The following is a 9,233-nucleotide window of genomic DNA, read 5'->3' as shown; positions in this document are numbered from 1 at the left end:
TGTGGCAACAATAGCACAAAGATGGAGAGCAGAGAAATGGAAGCATGTTGTGGTAAGATACTTACGGGTATAATGACTAATATCACCTAGAGGCAAATTGTAGTAAGTTAGAGATGTACACTTTGAACTCTAAATTCACCACTAAAATAAAACAAAGAGTAATGGTTAATAAGCCAAAGGAGCTAAAATGAGATAATACAATTATTCAATTAATTCAAAAGAAGGCAGGAAAAGAGAAAAGGAGGAACAAAGAACGTATGGGTCACATAGAAAACAAACCACAATATCATAAATTTAAAACTAACTGTACAAGTAATTAAATGTCGTGTAAATGTTCTAAACATCTCAATTAAAAGGTAGAGCTTGTCAGATTGACCCAGTATAGGCTGCCTAGGAGAAACTCACTTCAAATGTTAATGCACAGTTAGGTTAAAAAGGTGGAAAAAGGTAAATGGTGCTAACACTGATCAAAGGAAAGCTGGATTCCCTATATTAAACATAGATTTCAGAGGAAATAATGTTACCATGGATACAAAGCTTATTTCATAATGATAAAGGAATCAATTCCTCAAAAGGACATGACAATACTAAATATGCATGCATCTAATAAAAGAGCTTTAAAATATGTGAATAGGGGTGCCTGGGTGGCTCAGCCAGTAAGCGTCTGCCTTCAACTCAGGGCGTGATCCCGGCGTTCTGGGATTGAGACCCATGTCAGGCTCTTCCACTGGGAGCCTGCTTCTTCCTCTCCCACTCTCCCTGCCTGTGTTCCCTCTCTCGCTGGCTGTCTCTCTCTCTGTCAGATAAATAAATACAATCTTAAAAAAAAATAAAATAAGATACGTGAATAAAAGGAGTACAAGGAGGGGCCCCTGGGTTCCTCAGTCGGTTAAGCGTCTGACTTGATTTCAGCTCACCCACGATCTCAAGGTTGTGAGATAGAGCCCCACGTGGGGCTCTGTGCTGTGAGTGGAGCCTGCTTGAGATTCTCTATCTCTCCCTCTCTGCCCTTCTCCCTGCTCATGCTCGCTCTCTCTCAAAATAAATAAATAAAATCTCTTTTTTAAAAAGTACAAGGAGAAATAGAGAAGTCTGCAATAGGGATTTCAATATCCCATTCTTGATAATTGATAGAACAAGTCTAGAGAAAATTAGTGAGGATATTGAAGATTTAAACAATACTATCAACCAACTTGACTTATTTGACATTTATACAACACTGCAGTCAAGCACAGCAGAATACACTTTCTTTTCCAATGTACACAGAACATTTACCAAGAATGGTCATATTCTGGGTTGTAAAACAATTCTCAGTAACTGTAAACGTATGTTCATACTGAGCGTGTTCTCTGACCACTGTGGAATTAAAACATGAATCAATTCCTGAAAGATCACTAGCAGATCTCCAGATACCTGGAAACTAAATAACACACTTCTAAATAACTCAGGGGTCAGAGAAGAAATCATAAGGGAAATTAGAAAGTATTTGAACTGAATAAAATTGAAAACATAGCATATCAAAATGGGTGGGATGTTGCTAACTGGAGCTGAGAAGGAATTTTATTGCACTAATCTGAAACATTAGAAGAGAAGAATGGTCTCAAATCAGTGAACTCTGATTTTACATGAAGACCCCAGCAAAAAGAAGAGTCCGTTAATCCCACGGTAGTAGAACAGAATAAATAATACACATTAGAGCAGAACTCCATGAAGCAGAAAACAGACAAACAACAGAGAAACATGGATGAAATCCAAAGCTGGTGCTGTTAAATCGATAAAATGGATACTTTTCAACAGAAATTACCAATATCAAGGATGAGGAAGGTGACAGATTCTACAGATATTAAAAGAACAGTAAGGGGTGTATTATTATGTCAATGCACTATTGTCCTTACTGGAGCAGGGGGCCTGTCTGGTCGTTATGGTCCCAAGGTGTCTCCCATCCCACCCACCTATGTGGGAAATACGTGTATATATGAAAATCATTTGGCAAATGCACTGACTTGTGATGGGGCCAAAGAAATTCTGGTTAGATATGCATTTACCATTAACCTAGTGGCACTAAAGTTTCACAGCCCACACATGCCCCAACCTCTTCCAAAACTCTGGATGTGATTTTATCATCCCCTGTAAGTGCGTTCTTTTTTTTTTTTTTTTTATAGAGAACCCGTAAACTTGGGATCTACTCTTCTCCTGGTACTCGTACTAAAGGCATTGTTTTCTTAAAAATGTCTTTCCTATGTAGCTTTCCCTCCTTTCTCTTTCCCTTTCTGACCTTTTTGTTCATATACCCATTCAGGCAAACAGTTGTGTGTTTGAACATGGGCATGGGTGTGGGCATTTGTGTGTGTGTGCAGGAACACTAGAGGGTTTGTGGTGTGGGGGAAGTGGCACACATTTGCAGGACTTCACGCTGTTGTTCTGAATGCATTTTCTTCCGACTCAAGAGAGTCCAGCCATACGGCACAGAGCTCTCAGCCCATTTCCCCAGAACAGCCCAAACTTATTTCAGTCATGCTGAAAATGGCTCTAAACATAATCAAGGCACTTTTTTTTTTTTTTTTGTCCAGCTCCCTGAACATTTTTCTCTCTCCAGATAATGTCTTGGAAATGGCCCAGAAGCCTGGTGGAGTCATAAAGGGAACAGGCTCCTTGGCATGGTCCCATTCCAAAGATGCCTGCATAGGGTTTATCGCATCGAGGGAACAGAGGAAAGCCTGGTGTCTGCAGCCCCTCCCGTCACAAGCCCTCGGGGGGAAGGTGCCAGGAAAGCTGGAATGAGCCCTGGATTAACCATAGCGGCACCCGTGGCCTCTCCCGGGGCAAGCCCGGGGTCCAGTCCACACATTCATTTGGGGGCACCATTTTAAATCACCTCTCCTCCCACAGCAAAGTCAGCTGGCATTCCCCGTCCGTTGAAATACGCTTCCTGCCAGCGCATCTTTTAGCAAAGTGAAGTGTGTTCGAGAGTTGATTAAGGGTATTTCAAGATGGTAAATTAAAGTGTATTTCTGTTTGAAGGGCCCTCTCCAGCCTGTTATTGCCACGGTAATGGAAGCATTCAGCCTACAAATCCAGCATTAAGTCTGCTCCTTCTCCAGCTCACCGCTCGCCCTTACAAAGTCTTCGCTCTGCTGGGCGGGGACCGATAAGAGAAACAAGCCCTGCTCACATGTTAGCTTCTGGGGCCAAGGGATTGGAAAATGTGAGAGGTATAAAAAGTAGGAGTGTCGGGGCGCCTGGGTGGCACAGCGGTTAAGCGTCTGCCTTCGGCTCAGGGCGTGATCCCGGCGTTATGGGATCGAGCCCCACATCAGGCTCCTCTGCTATGAGCCTGCTTCTTCCTCTCCCACTCCCCCTACTTGTGTTCCGTCTCTCGCTAGCTGTCTCTATCTCTGTCAAGTAAATAAATAAAAAAATCTTTAAAAAAAAAAAAAGTAGGAGTGTCCCCCCAAACGTCTCAAGTTATCGGGCACTGCCTCCCAGATGGAGGTTTATGGAGAGGGCAGAAAGGGCAAGCCCAGGCTCCGGGAAGGGCAGAGCGGAGGGTGGGACCTGGCGTGAGCAGAGGGGGAGCAGGCCGACAGGAGAGCAAGGGGGAGCAGGCCAACAGGAGGGCAAGGGGCTTCCGGCTATTCACTACTTTCTCTGACTACCACCCGAAAGGATTTGAAGCGGCTTCCAGTAAAATGTGGCAGATCTTGCAAAAGTAATGAGTAAAAACTTAGCTTGTATAATGAAGTGAGGGGTGCAGACGGGAGGGAGCGGGGAGATAATTATATCCAAAAACCTCTGATAGGGACAGCTACCAAAAATAAGACCAAACTTCAGCTCTGGGCTTCCAGAAATTCTAGGGGGAAAGGGAAGCCTTATGCATCACATCATTTTCTTTGTTCACTGGATACCACCGGAGCAAGGAGCATACCTGAACCCCCAGGGGCTAGCACAGTACCCAGCCCATAGTAAGCTCCTGGTATGTGTTTGTTGTTTGAATAAATGGACCAAGAAGCCTGCAGGTTTTGCCTGTGGGGAGCCTGCCAAAATTGTCACGTATGGCTGGTGAGCAAAGCAATGACTGGAACCCTCCCTTAAAAGGACTGGTTGCAGAATTTTAAAGTGTTTGATTTATTTAACTCACTTTTTTAAAAGTTATGAAATAGAGCATTGAAAAAGAAAAGTGCACAAAACATACGTGGACAATTTAATTAATAAATACAAAGCAAGCCGTCCTGGAACCACCAGCCAGGCGAAGAAATAAGATATTATGCACCACCGTGAGGAGTCCCTGTGGAGGTAATTCACTCTCTTCTTCAGTCTAATAAGGTCATCCTTTTCTTTATAGCTTTACCACTTGTGTGTTTAAAATCTAAAAAGTATGATTCTGTTTGCCTGTTTTTGAATAAATGGAATTCCACTGGTGTAGTCCTTTGTGTCCTCGTTCTTTTGCTCAGGGCCCAACTGGGGAGGAACGGCCATGTTTTCACAGCTGTGCTTTGGTCATTCCGTCGCTGTATTGTGGGAAGCACACTTTATGCCTACATCCTCCTGTCCATGGACTCTTGGGTTTAGTTTTGGTCTTTGGCAGCCTGCCGGGGTTTTCAAGCCAACTCTGGGCACTCATTTCTGGTTGACACTTGCTGGAGCTCTCTTGGCCTCCAGGTCATTGCCGCTCCATGGTAAATACCCTCGGTTTCAGCCCAGCGGCCCCCAGGCTCTCATGAGGTTCTGACTCCCAGCCCATCCCCTCAATCTTCATGTTTGGGGTACCAGCGACTGTCCTGTGACCTGCCTGCAGCTGTCTCACTGGCTCAGACACTTTGTTAACTTTGACTAAAGTTTTACTCTATTTTCCTGTTTCTTGATTTCACCTCTGCTCTGTTTTCTGGTTCATGGGCAACTGTGGCCAGGCCTGGCTTCCCATAATTTAGACACGGAATTCTAGCCCTGTGTCTGTCACGGTCCTTTTCCTGACCCCCACTCTCTGCCTGGGCTCTTTGAATTGGATCAAACAAGCTTATTGGTTTTGAGGACATAAACTGCATTTTTATAGCCTACTGAAAAATGATCAATTGGCCAGCTTCAGTAAATTCCCAGGTCAGAAGATATAAATGTAAAACTTTCCCACTATTTTGTGCAGCCACTATCTCTTAATTATTTCATTAAACAAGTTACAAATACTGTTTTATCTTCCACCAAAATTGAATAATGAAGGAAATTAAGCTCCTCAATTCAATTAACCAACATCATTGTGTACTTAGTATGTCCCAGCCAACCTTGTTAAGTGCTCTGAATTTAATAATATGGTGGAGAAAAAACACAAGATGGGAAATGCAGTTTACAAACTGCAGCCAGCCCCTGGACTGTAAGGATGGCACTACAATTCGTCTTTGGAATACAGTATCCGCCCCGCTCCCCCAGCCAAGGCTTTGCTTTCCGTGGTTTCAGTTGCCCACAGTCAACCGTGGTCCAGAAGCAGATGATCCTGTTCCAGACTTGTCATCAGAAGGTCAGTAGTAGCCTGATGCTACGTCATGATGCTACGTCATGTGCCTACGTCACACACCTCCCTTTATCTCATCATGTAGGCATTTTATCGTCTCGTATGGAGAAGGGTGAGTGCAGTACGATAAGGTATTTAAGAGAGTGAGAGACCACATTCATGTCATTTTTATTATGGCAGATTGTTATAATTGTTCTATTTTATTATTATTGTTGTTAATCTCTTACTGTGCCTAATTTATAGATTAATCTTACCGTAAGTATGTATGTCTACGAAAAAATACATTCTATATAGGATTTGGTACTATGCACAGTTTCAGGCATCTTGGAATGCATCCTCCACGGAGAAGGGGGGCCCCGCCGTATCCTTGTTGCTTCTGCAAAGGTACAGCAGGGGTATAGGCTCAGAACTGGGAGAGGCGCAGAACTGCTCAGCCCATTTCTACAAAGAGACCATCATTCTTGTGGGAGGATAACATAGTAATGGGAAGATATTCCAGTGTCTGAAGCATCAGGGAGGGATGGTTTACATGGGAGATTCTTGTTTGGGCTGGAGCGAAACCCCGGCAGCATGTCTACCAGCCGGAATCAAGAAGACTGATGGCCAGAGGAAGAGACCCGAAGACAAAGCAAGGGGGGAGGACGTGAGGAGCATCCACATTAGATCTTGAAAGGCTGGTTTTTGGAAGCTTTCTGTTCCCAGGTCGGTGTTAACTCTGTGTTTAATAGGATGTCACTGGACTCCGTGGGCTCTTGTTAGCTGGACTGTGTAGCATCAAAGGCTTGGGGAGTCAAGGGCGTGGGGACAAGAGACTGGACGGGATGTCCACTGGCACAGACCCACTCAGGGCAGCAGCTGGAGCAAGAGGAAGAGGGACGTTGGGGGAGGTGCGGAGCATTTGGTGGGCCCAGGCTTCTTCCATGCACACACGGTGGGGGCTTGGCTTATGGTCATTTGAACCAGGAGCGTGGAGAACTTGAGACATGTGGACTACCCAGAAGTGAATTCGGTGGAGTCCCTGCCCTCAGGAGATTCGAATCCAGGCAGAGGAACAGATGTGTAGCTAGATCAGGGGAGTACAACGTGCTAGGCGGGGTGCAGAATGCATGGAGCAATGAGGACGTTGCACCTGAAGAGGGCTTCCCGGAAGAGGCAAGGTCATGGCAGGTCATATGCACGTCATTGTGAGGGTGAATGAGGTGAGAGCGTGAGGAACAACGGCAGCAGAACGACAGGGGGGAAGGTCAGCAGGTTAAGTGTGAACTTGCCAGTTTTTTTCTATTTCCCAGGTTCCGTGCTCACACTTCTCTTTCTATCCCTGACTCCATGGCTTCCAACAATGCTTCCCCAGAGGACGGGCCCAGGAAACAGAACTTGGAGCCCTCAGATCAGTGGCAAATGTGCAGCTCTGGTAAGAGGCTGAATGGTGAAGGGGGCAAAACTCTCAGTGCATGAGATGTTTCTCCATCTGTGGCAGATCCATGTGGCCAGCCACTCGCTGACTCTGATGACCTGTGGCTGCCTATACTCCCCGGGATGCCTCACAAAGTTCTGGCGATTTGGTCAGCCCCTCCGCAGTGCCCGAGCCTCTTCCGGCTGCAGTTTGCTGGTCCTCTCCCTTCCCTCCCCCGCAGAGGGCGCCCCTGAGGGTCCCCACTTTAGGGCCCCTGACCCAGTTCCGTCCAAATCACCAACTCAGGGAAGAAGGAAGGGGGGTAAACAGAAGGGGGAATGAACCATGAGAGATTTTGGACCCTGGGAAACAAACCTGAGGGCTTCAGAGGGGAGAGGGGTGGGGATTGGGATAGGCCGGTGATGGGTAGTAAGGAGGGCACATATTGCATGGTGCACCGGGTGTTATATGCAAATAATGAATCATGGAACACTGCATCAAAAACTAAGGATATATTGTATGGTGACTAACATAACATAATAAAAAATTATCATTAATAAATAAATAGATAAATAAATAAATAAAAACATGCACCTACACACACACACACCAAAAAAAAAAAAAAAAAATCACCAACTCAAGGCCCCAGAGAACACACCTTCCGCTGGGCCTGTTGCTCCTTCTGGTGCTCCACGCCGGCTCCCTGAAGCTGCTCCTCCTTCAATTGCTAAATATTTCCAGATGCCACCATTGCTCATGTTCTATTGCTCTCTTGAAAGACCGTCCTTCCTTCCCCATGGGCAAGGCTGTGCCGTAATTGAGGCACTTTTGAAAGGAGGGGATGGTGAAATACATTTTCAGTGTTGTATGACTTCCAAAACAAATGGAAGTCCTTTCAGATGGCAGTTCACTTCATGCAGTGATGAGGACTCAGGAGTCCTTCATTCTCCCATCAGGTCTGCTAGAAATTAGTATTTTTATTTTGGACAGGTCAACTCATCTTTCTTTGACTCAATTCCCCCATTAATAAAATAGATAAAGTAGCATAGTTCCCAGCCTTCTTTTTTTCTGAAGGATGTTGAAATCCAACTTTTGGTCACCCTCATTCCCCAAACTCCACATTTCCTGCCATCTGTATTTCCTACAGTGATGTTATGACTGCCCTCGGTGCTGACCTGATGTCGATCTTTGACTCTTTCCCATATTGTTATCCAAGTCCAGTGAGTTCCCAAGTTCTGCCTGTGCACATCATGTGGACACCACTCCCATGCCCACCTCTGAACTGGATCACCTCTCAAATGCCTCACTTCCAGAAGGCATCACATTGGGGGCTAGGGTTTCACCATGGGACTTGGGGTGATACCAACATTCAATCCATATTTAAGATCTGTGGAATTAAAAGTATACGGATGAGAAAGGAGAGTTATGCCTTTCTTTCTCTTTCTCGAATTGGGACCTCAGGTAGAAAGAGAAAGTGAGAAAATTTCTTGGAGTATCCATAGCAGCATTATTCATGATAGTAAAAACTGGAAATAACCCAACGTGCATGAACAGTAGAGTGGATGATTCAGTGGTGGCATATTCAGTGATGAGAGAGAACAATCTCCAGCCACGGGCAGCAGCATAGAGGACTCTCTCAAGCAGAATGTTGAGCAGAAGGGGCTAGACACAAAAGAGTACTCACAAAACAATTCCTTCTATATAAAGTTCAAAACGCAGGCAGAACTATTGTGAGAGGAAGGGATAGTGATTACTTCTGGGAAGAAAGGAGGGGGACAGTGATTAGAAGGAGAATATGGGAGCGTGTGGGGGACTGGTACACACTGTTTCTTGCTGTGAGCAGTAGTTACATGGGTGTGTTCTAATTGTGATAATTCACTGAGCTGTACATTCATGATTTGTGCATTTTTCTAAATGAATGTTTATGAAAAATAATTCATATTTAGACCTTTCCTCAGCATATCTCCTTAAAAGCGTGGCCTGATTTACCTAAAGTCAAGAACTGGCAGTGTTCCTCTGAGCCAGCAGAGAAAATTGTAACATTTGGAACTTGTTAAACCAAAGTAATGTTTGTTGGTGATTGCAGCAGACCCTACAGCCTTGTAGTGAATCAGTCTGTGAACGAGTGTTTATTAAATACTACCCTGCACCCCATTCTCATGAACTGCAGGGCCAGAGTTCAGACGGCAATCTAGCCAAGCAACAGAGTAGAGAGCTTTCAGCTGCTAAAGCCAGGCAAGAAATTCTAAGCCTTTTCCTGATCGCCCTTCAGGGATTTTTCTCATCTTGGCCTTCTTTTTTTTTTTTTTTTTTAAATTTTATTTTATTATATTGTGTTAA

This window comes from Ailuropoda melanoleuca, chromosome 6 (assembly GCF_002007445.2).
Source record: "Ailuropoda melanoleuca isolate Jingjing chromosome 6, ASM200744v2, whole genome shotgun sequence".
NCBI classification, from domain to species: domain Eukaryota; kingdom Metazoa; phylum Chordata; class Mammalia; order Carnivora; family Ursidae; genus Ailuropoda; species Ailuropoda melanoleuca.
The sequence above is the reverse complement of the archived record's forward strand: the minus strand, read 5'-3'. Positions refer to the sequence as shown.